Here is a 12,289-nt window from a genome sequence, read left to right on the forward strand (position 1 = left end):
GGTTGGGGCAAAAGTAGGTTTACAGTTGTTCGTATGGAAAATAATACAATTTAGGAAAACCAAGATGGCGGCATAGGTTAACGCCGGAGATTGCTGCCTCAAACAACCACTTCAGAGATATAACTAAAGGACAGAACAGACATCATCCAGAAACACAGGAAGGCAGGCTGAGAGGAAATTCTACAACTAGGAGGAAAGAGAATATCATACCCAGACTCAGAGGAGGTGCAGTGTTGAAGTGAAATACTCAGGTGCGGAGTGCACGCGCGGAGCGGGCTGGCGGCGGAGGGCGCGGTTGTTGTTTTCAATCGGGAGGGAGTTTCAGACTCTGAGCTCCAGATCAGGGCGAGTTTCTGGGGACCCAGACTCAAACGGGAGAAGCGGGACTGTCTGGCTTCGGTTGGAACTCGAAGGCAGCTTTCTCTCTGAGGTTTGCAGCAGTTGCTGGGACTCTGAGAGGCAGAGCCTCTAGGGACGGAACTGAGAGCAGCCATAACTGCTCGCTCCACCCGCCCTGTAGACACCCGGGGACCCGCCCCGCCCAAGCCCTGCGCAGAACCATTTGCCGGATAGCCTCAGGCAAAGGCTAGATTAGCACCGCCCTAGAGATCCAGCACACAAGCTCTCCCACTGCAGACACAGCTGACTCTCATAGCCAGTTAGCCTGGAGGTCAAATCACCCCTGGTATTACCGACAACAATCAAGGCTTAACTACAAGATTGCACACAAAGACCACTAGGGGGTGCACCAAGAAAAGATAAAAAAATGCGGAGACAAAGAAACAGGACGCAAATGTCAGAAATGGGTGATATAGAGCTCAAAACCACACTTTTTTTAAAAAATATATTTTATTGATTTTTTATAGAGAGGAAGGGAGAGAGATAGAGAGTTAGAAACATCGATGAGAGAGAAACATCGATCAGCTGCCTCCTGCACATCTCCTACTGGGGATGTGCCCGCAACCCAGGTACATGCCCTTGACCGGAATCGAACCTGGGACCTTTCAGTCCGCAGGCCGACGTTCTATCCACTGAGCCAAACCGGTTCCGGCCAAAACCACACTTTTAAGGTCTCTCAAGAACTGTCTAGAAGCTGCCGATAAACTTAGTAAGGCCCTCAAAAAGACTGGTGAGACCGCCGATAAATGTAGTGAGATCCTCAAGAAATCTAATGAGACCCTCAATGTTGTGATAAAGAACCAACTAGAAATTAAGCATACACTGACTAAAATTAAGAATATTATACAGACACCCAACAGCAGACCAGAGGAGCGCAAGAATCAAGTCAAAGATTCAAAACGCGAAGAAGCAAAAAACACCCAACTGGAAAAGCAAAATGAAAAAAGAATCCGAAAATACGAAGATAGTGTAAGGAGCCTCTGGGACAGCTTCAACCATACCAACATCAGAATTATAGGGGTGCCAGAAGATGAGAGAGACCAAGATATTGAAAACCTATTTGAAGAAATAATGACAGAAAACTTCCCCCACCTGGTGAAAGAAATGGACTTACAGGTCCAAGAAGCGCGGAGAACCCCAAACAAAAGGAATCCAAAGAGGACCACACCAAGACACATCATAATTAAAATGCCAAGAGCAAAAGACAAAGAGAGAATCTTAAAAGCAGCAAGAGAAAGAAACCCAGTTACCTACAAGGGAATACCCATACGACTGTCAGCTGATTTCTCAACAGAAACTTTTCAGGCCAGAAGGGAGTGGCAAGAAATATTCAAAGTGATGAATACCAAGAACCTACAACCAAGATTACTTTATCCAGCAAAGCTATCATTCAGAACGGAAGGTCAGATAAAGAGCTTCACAGATAAGAAAAAGCTAAAGGAGTTCATCACCACCAAACCAGTATTATATGAGATGCTGAAAGGTATCCTTTAAGAAGAGGAAGAAGAAGAAAAAGGTAAAGATACAAATTATGAACAACAAATATGCATCTATCAACAAGTGAATCTAAGAATCAAGTGAATAAATAATCTGGTGATCATAATAGAATCAGGGACATAGAAAGGGAATGGACTGACTATTCTTGGGGGGGATAGGGGTGTGGGAGATGCGGAAAGAGACTGGACAAAAATCGTGCACCTATGGAAGAGGACAGTGGGTGGGGATTGAGGGCGGAGGGTGGGGCAGGAACTGGGAGGAGGGGAGTTATGGGGGGGAAAAAGAGGAACAAATGTAATAATCTGAACAATAAAGATTTAATTTAAAAAAAAGAAAATAATACAATTTAACAGTTAACTGCCACGATATTTTTTTTTAATACATTTTATTGATTTTTTACAGAGAGGAAGGGAGAGAGATAGTTAGAAACATCGATGAGAGAGAAACATCGATCAGCTGCCTCCTGCACATCTCCTACTGGGGATGTGCCCGCAACCCAGGTACATGCCCTTGACCGGAATCGAACCTGGGACCTTTCAGTCCGCAAGCCGATGCTCTATCCACTGAGCCAAACCGGTTTTGGCTTTTTTTCTTTTTTTTTTTAACTGCCACGATATTTTGAGTTTAAAATAGGTCCGCCGCTTGCGTCTATAGACACTTATGGCGTACAAATGGTTAATAATAATACAAGAATAAACTCTGTTTCACGTATTGACAACTGTAAACTTACTTTTGCCCCAACTTGTACATAAGGTTAAAAATAAAGACGTAGATATAGAGTAGAATGTAGAATCCAACCCAGACTGGGGATCCAGAAAAGAAAGTGCCACCTGAAAAGAGAGAAGCAGGACAGAGAGCTAGTCCACTTTTCTGGGCCTTGGTGTTGAGTAAAGAATGAAGGAACAAAAGGGAGCCACCACAACTAAGCAAACAAAATTACTTAAACCAACATGGGCTGAAACATGGGGAATAGGTTTTTTGTTTTGTTTCTGAGAACAAGTCCCTTTCCTTCCCTTCCCTTCCCTTCCCCTTCCCGCCTCTCCTCCCCTCCCTTCCCCTCCCCTCCCTTCACCTCTCTTCCCTTCCCTTCCTTCCTCACCCGAGGATATTTTTCCATTGATTGTTAGAGAGAGCGGGAGTGAAGGGGAGAGACAGAGAGAGAGAGAAACATCAGTGTGAGAGAGACACATCAATCGTTTGCCTCCTGCACATGCCGGCTAGGACCCTTCGGTCTTCGGGCTGACACTCTATCCACTGAGTCAAAAGAGCCAGGGCTGAAAACAAGTTTTTATTTTAAAAAATACATTTTCGGAAGAACCAAGATGGCAGCATAGGTAAACACCTATACTTGCTGCCTGTCACAACCACATCAAAATTACAACTAAAAGGCAGAACAACTACCAACCAGACCATGGGAAAGCAGGCTGAGTGGAAGTTCCACAACTAGAGAGGTGAAGAAAGCGCATTGAGACTGGTAGGAGGTGCGGAGGCGCGGAAAGTGCTGGCACCTGGATGTGCTGCTCTTTTAATCGGGAGGGAGATACAAGCTCCTGCTTGCTCTGAACTCCAGTTCCGGGCGAGACTCTGGGGGACCCAGACACACACGGGGAGAAACTGTCTGGCATCAGGACAGGAATGCGAGGGCGGCTTTCTCTCAGAGGTGCTCGCAGCGATCATTGTTCCTGCACAGGGGTGCAGGATGCAGAGACCCAGGAACCTCTCTGGTGCAGGGCTGACACAGCCATTGCTGTTTGCTCCGCCCTGGTGATTCCCAGAGACCCCGCCCCACCCAATGTACAACCCCACCCAAGCTGTACACTTCGGCTTTTGCATATAAATGGCCCATCCTTTCTCCGCCTAAAACCTGTCAAACTGCAGCTGGGTCATAGAGCCCCAGAGCTTCCAAAAGAAGGCCCAAGTCCGGCAGCAACAGCCTGCCTTCTTTCACAGCTGGGCCTTGTCTGGGCACTTCCAAACCCCATACAAAGAGGAGGAATCTGCAGATGTCTCTGTAGCTCCTGCTGGGCGGCCCCAGACAGTGGCTGACCTTGCACCTCCTTAGAGATGCAAGAGCCAGTGTACCCAGTGGTCAGTGTGAGACCATACCAGATTACAACTCTTCACATCTGTAAGAGACACACTCAAGGGGCAGACTCAGTGAGCACCAAAGCCCCACTGAAGCAAGTCCTACCCCATAAGGGTGTCTCCTGCGCAACAGATCTTCCAGTGTAGACACAGCTGGTCATCACAGCCAATTGGCCTGGAGATCAATTCCTCCCAGTGATACCAACAGCAATCAAGGCTTAACTACAACAAGACTGTGCACACAGCTCACAAAGGGGTGCACCAAGAGCGTCCACCTCAGGTGATTGGGGAGGCTGAGCCATTGGGCCCTATAGGACACCTACCACACAAGGCCACTCTATCAACTCAAGGAGACTTAGCAGCTACCCAATACATAGAAACAGACACAGGGAGACAAAGAAACAAGTCACAAATGAAAGAAATGGATGAAAGCAAAATACTGGATATAGAGTTCAAAACCACGGTTATAAGGTTACTCAAGAATCTTCTAGAAACCTCCGAGAAATGTAGTGAGACCTTCAAGGATATGGAAAAGGACCAATTAGAAATGAAGCATACACTGACTGAAATAAACAATATTATACAGAGATTCAACAGCAGACTAGAGGATCCTAAGAGTCAAGTCAAGGATTTGAAATATGAAGAAGCAAAAAATACCCAACCAGAAAAACAAAAAGAAAAAAGAATCCAAAAGTATGAAGATAGTGTAAGGAGCCTCTGGGACAACTTCAAGTCTACCAACATTCTCATTGTGGGGGTGCCAGAAAAAGAGAGAGAGCAAGATATTGAAAACCTATTTGAAGAAATAATGACAGAAAACTTCCCCTACCTGGTGAAAGAAATAAACTTACAAGTCCAGGAAGCGCAGAGAACCCCAAACAAAAGGAATCCAAAGAGGACCACACCAAGACACATCATAATTACTATGCCAAGAGCAAAAGACAAAGAGAGAATCTTAAAAGCAGCAAGAGAAAAACAGTTACCCACAAGGGAGTACCCATACAACTGTCAACTGATTTCTCAATAGAAACTATGCAGGCCAGAAGGGAGTGGCAAGAAATATACAAATTGATGAATAGCAAGAACCTACAACCAAGGTTACTCTACCCAGCAAAGCTATCATTACAATTGAAGGTCAGATAAAGAGCTTCACAGATAAGAAAAAGCTATAGGAGTTCATCACCACCAAACCAGTATTATATAAAATGCTGAAGAGTATTCTCTAAGAAGAGGAAGAAGAAAAAGGCAAAGATAAAAAAATTATGAACAACAAAGTGACAACAAATACATATGTATCAACAAGTGAACCTAAAAATCCAATGAATAATAAACCTGATGAACAAAACAAACTGGTGAATGTAATAGAATCAGGGGCATGGAAAGGGAGCAGACTAACAATTCTCGGGGGGAAGGGGTTGTGGGGGGTGCAGGAAGAGACTGGACAATGAACTTACACCCATGAACAAGGTGAGTGGGGTGGGCAAGGCCTAGAGTGGGAACCAGGTAGAGGAGAGCTATGGGGGGAGAAAAGAGGAACATCTGTAATAATCTGAACAATAAAGATTTTTTTTAAAAGTACATTTTCATTGTTGTTTTTTAGAGAGAAAGAGTGTTTCAGTAACATATAGAAACTAGGGGCCCGGTGCACGAAATTCGTGCACTGGGTGTGTGTGTGGGGGGAGTGTCCCTCAGCCCAGCCTGCCCCCTCTCACATACTGGGAGCCCTCAGGCGTTGACCCCCATCACCCTCCAATCACAGGATTGGCCCCTTGCCCAGGCCTGAGGCCTCCGGCAGAGGTGTCAGGCCTGCGCAGGGGACCCCCAGCTCCCCGCGGTTGCAGGCTCCGCCCCGGCCCAGGCCTAACGCCTCTGGCCTAGGCGTCCAGCCCGGGCAGCGGGGACCCACAGCTGCAGCGGCCCCGCGATCATGGGCCTCGCTTTAGGCCCAGGCAAGGGGCCCCTAGCTGCCGGGACTGCCAGCTTCGACCGTGTCCAGCTCCCATCGCTGGCTCCACTCCTACTTCCTGCTATCACTGGCCAGGGTGGAAAAGGCACCTGATTCTCCGATCATGGCTGGGAGATGCCCCCCAGCTCTTAGCTCCCCCCTGGGTTTCCGATCACTGTCAGTGGCAGGGGGCCTCTTCCTGCTTTCCCTTTCGCCTCCCTGCATTGTGCCTACATATGCAAATTAACCGCCATCTTGTTGGCAGTTAACTGCCAATCTTAGTTGGCAGTTAATTTGCATATAGCCCTGATTAGCCAATGAAAAGGGTATCGTCGTACGCCAATTACCATTTTTCTCTTTTATTAGTGTTGATGTTTAAAAACGCTTTGGAAATGTCCAAAAAATGTTTTAAAATGTTTGAGTTAACTTTCCTTGAAACTTAAAGCGTGATATTAAGGACACATTCCCCACTGCCCTGAAGCATGTATCCCTCATAAATAAGGATTTGAACTTCAGTAACTGACTCAGAGTGACTTGTCAAGATAACCATTTGAGTGAGTGATGTACTCTCCCTAGATAACCACATGTAGCCCCTCACCCTGTTTGAGATTAACCTATGTGAATTGACGTTAATTCATTGATAGCCTCTTGAACTGCTACAGGTGCGATACAGGCTTTAAAAATGGGGATCCTAATCAGCCAACTGCTCGCCTGTCGAGACAGCCACAAAGGCACGTCCTCTTGTCAGCCCGGCAAGCGACACTGCTCCACGCTCCTCTTCCTGCCAGACGACAGAAGAACGGCCAGTACCTCCTGATTGAGACGCAACTGAGCTCTTGGGTGAGGAATGCTGGCCCCCTGCAACTGGACTGGACCAGCCCAGCTGCCGGACCCCAGAGGATAGCACCACCGGGATCCCCCTTTAAGCCTGCATCTGCAGCATCAGGAACTTGTGTGAGTAATAAAGTGCTGTGTGATTTGGAACTGCGTATGTTTCATGTGGTGTAATTCCTCCAGCAGTTAAGTGAATTATTTTGTGTACGCTTAAAATTAAAATAAAAGCTTCTGGTCTTTTTGGTCCTAGGCCTGCCCTTGTTCCTGCTTGCATAGAGTAACCTCTTTGCGAGCAACTACTTGAATGTCCCACACCTGCACAGTTAAAGTTTATCCCAAGGGACGCCTTAGATAAACACCCCAGATCCTTTCCCAGGATCTACTTGGGACAGAGACGAAGGGAGAGGAAGAGAAAGTAAGTAAAACACTGATGTGAGAGAGAAAAATGGATCGGTTGCCTCCTGCATGCACCCCAGAGATAAAACCCAAAATCTGGGCACGTGCCCTGACTGGTAATCAAACTGACAACCTCTGATGAACCAGATGATGCTCAACCAACTGAGCCGCACTAGCCAGGGCTGAAAACAAGTTTTATTTAAATAAGGACTTAAATACATCACATAACATTAAAACTGAAGGGCAAAATAACCCCAAACCAGCTTGTTACTCAATGGCATTGGGCAGCTGTTGCTAGTAAGTTGTAAGCTCTATAGGTAGCTGCATGACTGACACATCAGTTTAAAATTTGTTCCCCTGTCAAAAAGCTTGTCTGAAAGAAGTTTGGTCTCACATTCTGGTGTTTGGATATTAATTAGCTAGAACATGTCTGGTCAAAAAGACATTGTTGGCAAGCCAGATGTCCGATTACCTCACTAGAGAAAAGGTAGCTACCCTCAGCTCCACCCACCTGGTCAGGATGGAGACACCACGGGGTCTTTCTTTGACCACCGAAGGCCCCCTCTAGTGGTACAAATGCTGTTGCTGCCTTACCTGGTCCTCTCCTCTTAGCTTCACAGAAAGCTGTTCAAGTGATGACCCTCTCTTAGGGTAGGAAACTGTAGAGGGAGAGCCAAGGAGCTTTTGGACAGTAATAGCTGTGATTTGGGGGCCGTGGCCTTGGCTGAAACATCATGTTATTAATCTGTTTCAGGCTGGACACTGCTAGGTGCCTACTACTTGACCTCTGTTTAAAGGAGGTACTTCAAGACTAGACAGCATGGCTCTTTTCAGTTTATTGCATGGAGGAGTTACACTAGTCCAAGTTAAAAGCAGAACCCAAATGGTTACATTCTGCAAGCTGTAAGGTTTATAAACTTGTGGCAAGCGACAGAAAGAAAACTGTACTCATAGCAAGGAAATTCTCACTTAAGCTTCAGTGAGCTAAACCCACCCTCCTAGCCCGCCTGGCTCCGCTCTGGCCTGGCCCCACCTGGCTTCAGGAGATTGGAGCTCCGCCTTGAGCAGGTACACCTGTGAAACAGCCACGTACAATTTAAAGAATGGCGCCAAGCGGGAAGGTTTGACAGTTACTCCCCCTTCGGCCTCGCCACCCCCGTAGCACCCCCCTAACTCCCTTCCCCCTGTCAGCGCCTCCAGGGATGACCACCGTTACAGGGCTGCTGGCCAGAGCCCGCCCCTCCGAGGCCTGCAAAACCCTCTGCAAAGTTTCCATAGCTACAGTCCCAGGAAACAATCATGGCCTCCTCCCCTGATCAGCACCTGCTACCTGTGAGGGTACCCGTTCTTTTCAGGATCATGCGATCTGGGAAAATATTTGGTATTAAAGCGGGTTTGAGTTTGGTTTGGTTAAAACAGACATGCCTTTAGAATGATCAAAATTAAATATAAAACTTTAATTTTACCTGGGTTAAAAAAAGTAAGTTCATGTTATCTCTGTTACAATTTTTTTCAGCATGATAAATAACTTGGTATAATATAATTTTCATAAGTAAGCCTATCTAATAAAAGAGAAACATCGTAATTAGCGTACGTCCGCTACCCTTCCCATTGGCTAATCAGCGAGATATGCAAATTAACAGCCAGCCAAGATGGCGGCCGGCAGCCAGGCAGCTTGAAGCTAACATGAGGTTTGCTTGCTTCGGTGATGGAGGAAACCAACGTTCCCTGCCTGCCTTGCCGGACTCTGAGCTTGCAGTTTGAAACAATGTTACAAATATAGAAGCTAAACAAAACCCCAGAAACCTGCTTTCAGCCAGCCGGGATCTCAGAGCTGGAGTTGAAACAGTGTTTCGATTATAGAACCAAAACAAAACAGATACCTGCTTTCAGTAGCAGAGGCGTCAGAGCTGGAGCCAGAGCTAAAGCTGGTCCAGAATAAAAAAGAAAAAAAGGAGCAGTTGGGAGCTTCAGTCACCCGACAGCCTGAAAACAGCCCTCAGCCCCTCACCCAGACTGGCCAGGAACCCCAGTGGGGAACCCCACCCTGAAGGGGGTGTGACCAGCTGCAAACAGCCATCATCCCCTCACCCAGGCTGGCCAGGCACCCCAGTGGGGACCCCCACCCTGATCCAGGACACCCTTCAGGGGAAACCAGCCGGCCCCCACCCGTGCACCAGGCCTCTATCCTATATAGTAAAAGGGTAATATGCCTCCCAGCACCGGGATCATCGGAGCTGACAGGCCTCCGGGCACCGGGATCAGCGTGACAGGGGACAGCGCCCAAACCCCCTGATCACCCTGCGGCTCTGTGTGTGACAGGGGGTGGGGCCACAACCTCCCTATCCACCCTGCTCTGTTCGTGACAGGGGAAGGCGCCCCAACCCCCTGATCAGCCCTGCTCTGTGCCTGACAGGGGGGAGCTCCCCAACCCCGTGATCGCCCTGCGGCTCTGTGCATGACAGGGGGCAGTGCCCCAACCCCGATTGGCCCTGCTCTGTGCGTGACAGGGGGCAGCGGCCCAACCCCAATTGGCCCTGCTCTGTGCATGACAGGGGGTGGCGCCGCAACCTCCCCATCGACCCTGCCTTGAGTGTGACAGGGGGTGGTGCCCCAACCCCCCAATCGGCCCTACCCTGAGCATGACTGAGGGTGGCATAGCAACCTCCCGATCCGCCCTGCTCTGTGCATCACAGGGGGCAGCGCCCCAATTCCCTGATAGGCCCTGCTCTGAGCCCAACCAGGGGCTGCACCTAGGGATTGGGCCTGCCCTCTGCCACCCGGGAGCAGGCCTAAGCCAGCAGGTCTTTATCTCCCGAGGGGTCCCAGACTGCGAGAGGGCACAGGCCGGGCTGAGGGACCCCTCCCTTCCCCCCCAAATGCACAAATTTTTGTGCACCGGCCCTCTAGTCTATAATAATAAAAGCATAATATGCTAATTAGACCAGACGACCTTCCGGACAAAGCTGGGGCTGCTGGGGCTGCAGTGGCGGGATCAAGGCAGCCGTCGCAGCTGTGAAAGCCTACTCTTGCAGGAATTTCATTTCATGCATCGAGCCTCTAGTCTAAACATAATTAAGAGCAAGTAAATTAAATAATGTAATAGAATAAATAGGTTTTTATTAGGTGACCTCTTTGGCAATAATTATATTTTATATGTACTTAGAAATAATTTTATTGTTGTTGTTAATCCTCACTCAAGAATATTTTTCCATTGATTTTTAGAGAATAAAAGAGAGAGGGAAAGGCAGAGAGAAACACCAGTGTGAGAGAAACACATCGACTAGTTGTCTCCTGCATGAGCCCAAGGCCTGGGCCCGGGGAGGAGCCTGCAATCGAGGTACACGCCCTAGACTAGAATGGAATTTGGGACCCTTCGGTTCATAGGCCGACACTCTATCCACTGAGCAAAACCGGCTAGGGCTAGAAATGGTTTCCTAAATCTCTTGGTAACCTGAAACTTTAGAGTTCTACTAGCTAAATTAAATGATGGATCGTTACTGAATATCTATATCATTTCCAGATTTAAAAAATAATGAAACATTAGTTACTGAACATAAGTTTATCTGCCTTTGGCTTCTTATTGCAGATAAACTAAAAAAATTAATTTGTATTTGAGGAATATGTGTTGTGTGACACATTAAAAGACAAGACTATGAAAAAGCATGTACTAGTATTTCCAGAAATTATGGAATGTGTTCATAAAGTTATCAATCTAAAAAATACTGGTGTAACAATTCACAATTGCTTATTTTTTAGTTTTCACCAGAAATTAAAGTTTCTAAAGTTTAAAAATTCTAATATATATAATTAAAGCTGAAAAAAAACTATAATAGGGAAAACAACTGTATATATAAGAAAAATAAGTTATATTTTGGCTTTAAAAAAAGGTTATTAGGCATGGAGATATGTTTCCGTTAAGGAACATAGTAAAAGTAATTTTGCCCTGGTTATTTCTGAATTGGTAAGAGAACATGATACAAATTAAAAGGGACCAAAAAGTTGCGAATAAACTTATGAAAAAGAAATCTTGAGAAAGAAACTTTATGTATGATCAGGATAGGTAAGATTAAATAAATTTTGCTGGAAACCAAGATCAACAGTAATTAATATAAATGTGAGGAGTCTGGCAGAAGGCTGGCCTGGACTCCTTTTGATATTCACAGGGTGAATATTTACATGTTATTACCTACTGCTGATTCAATGGCCTAAAGCAAACTCTCCCAAAACCTGACAATCTTACTGTTTACTAAACATTACCATTGATATTCCTAAAAGGCAATTGTGTATTCTAGTAAATAAAAGCAGCTGGGAACAGAGACTCAGCAGGAACTTAACTTCTCTAGTTGAGTTTTCTTCTGGTTTCTTCCCATAATTCTAAAAATTAATATTCCTATGTCTTGCATGTCAATTTGTGCGTCAGCTCTTTCTCCAAGCCTTTGAACCGGAAAGCCACGCTGGCCATGGCCTTTCACAAAATTTGTTAGGATTTTTTTTTTTAATTTTAATATCAATTGCGTGCTAAAACTTAATATTCTTTCAGCTGCTAAAAGGACAGTTTTCCTGGACTACTGGTCTGCTTCAGAGAAGATACTGTAATAAAAACTACCTGCCTAGACAGAAAGATTTTGTGTTTTACCCAAATAAATTCTGGTATTTTATGTTGTCTTAATCAGGTATTTGGTTATTTAAGAAAACTGAATCTTTTTAATAGTAAAAGCTAACCTTCTGTATTGAAATGCTGAAGCTTTCATGCAAAGGCAACAGCAACAAAATCTGATTATGGTTCCTAAGGGTGAAGTCTATTATACTTTTTTAAAACTGACCCCTCGTTGCAGACCCTTGTAACTGGCAACAGTCTGCTCCACAACCAGAGAAATTAAGATGGGTAAAAAATGACTGTAAGTTACAGAATAGTCATTCAACTGCCACTTAGTATGTGTTATCAATGTGTTCTTATTGTGTGTAGTTTTCTGAATGTATTGAAGACTTCAGCTGCCAAAGGCTGATGCCCTCACAGTGGCCAAGGAAACTATTAGAAAATGTATTCCCACTTGGGGTATACCTTCCACAACCTCCAGTGATCAATGCACCCACTTCACTGAGCAATTCATAAGAATCTTGATGGAAAGC

At 45.9% G+C, this 12,289-nt stretch overlaps 1 protein-coding gene across 14 annotated transcripts in view; it reads right to left on the reverse strand.

Annotated features, from left to right (window-relative positions):
- BID (BH3 interacting domain death agonist) overlaps nucleotides 1-12,289 on the reverse strand; it is a 59,729-nt gene that overhangs the window by 28,691 nt on the left and 18,749 nt on the right. The gene's annotated exons all lie outside the window — the stretch shown is intronic.

This window comes from Myotis daubentonii, chromosome 2, assembly GCF_963259705.1.
Source record: "Myotis daubentonii chromosome 2, mMyoDau2.1, whole genome shotgun sequence".
Classification (NCBI taxonomy): Eukaryota; Metazoa; Chordata; class Mammalia; order Chiroptera; family Vespertilionidae; genus Myotis; species Myotis daubentonii.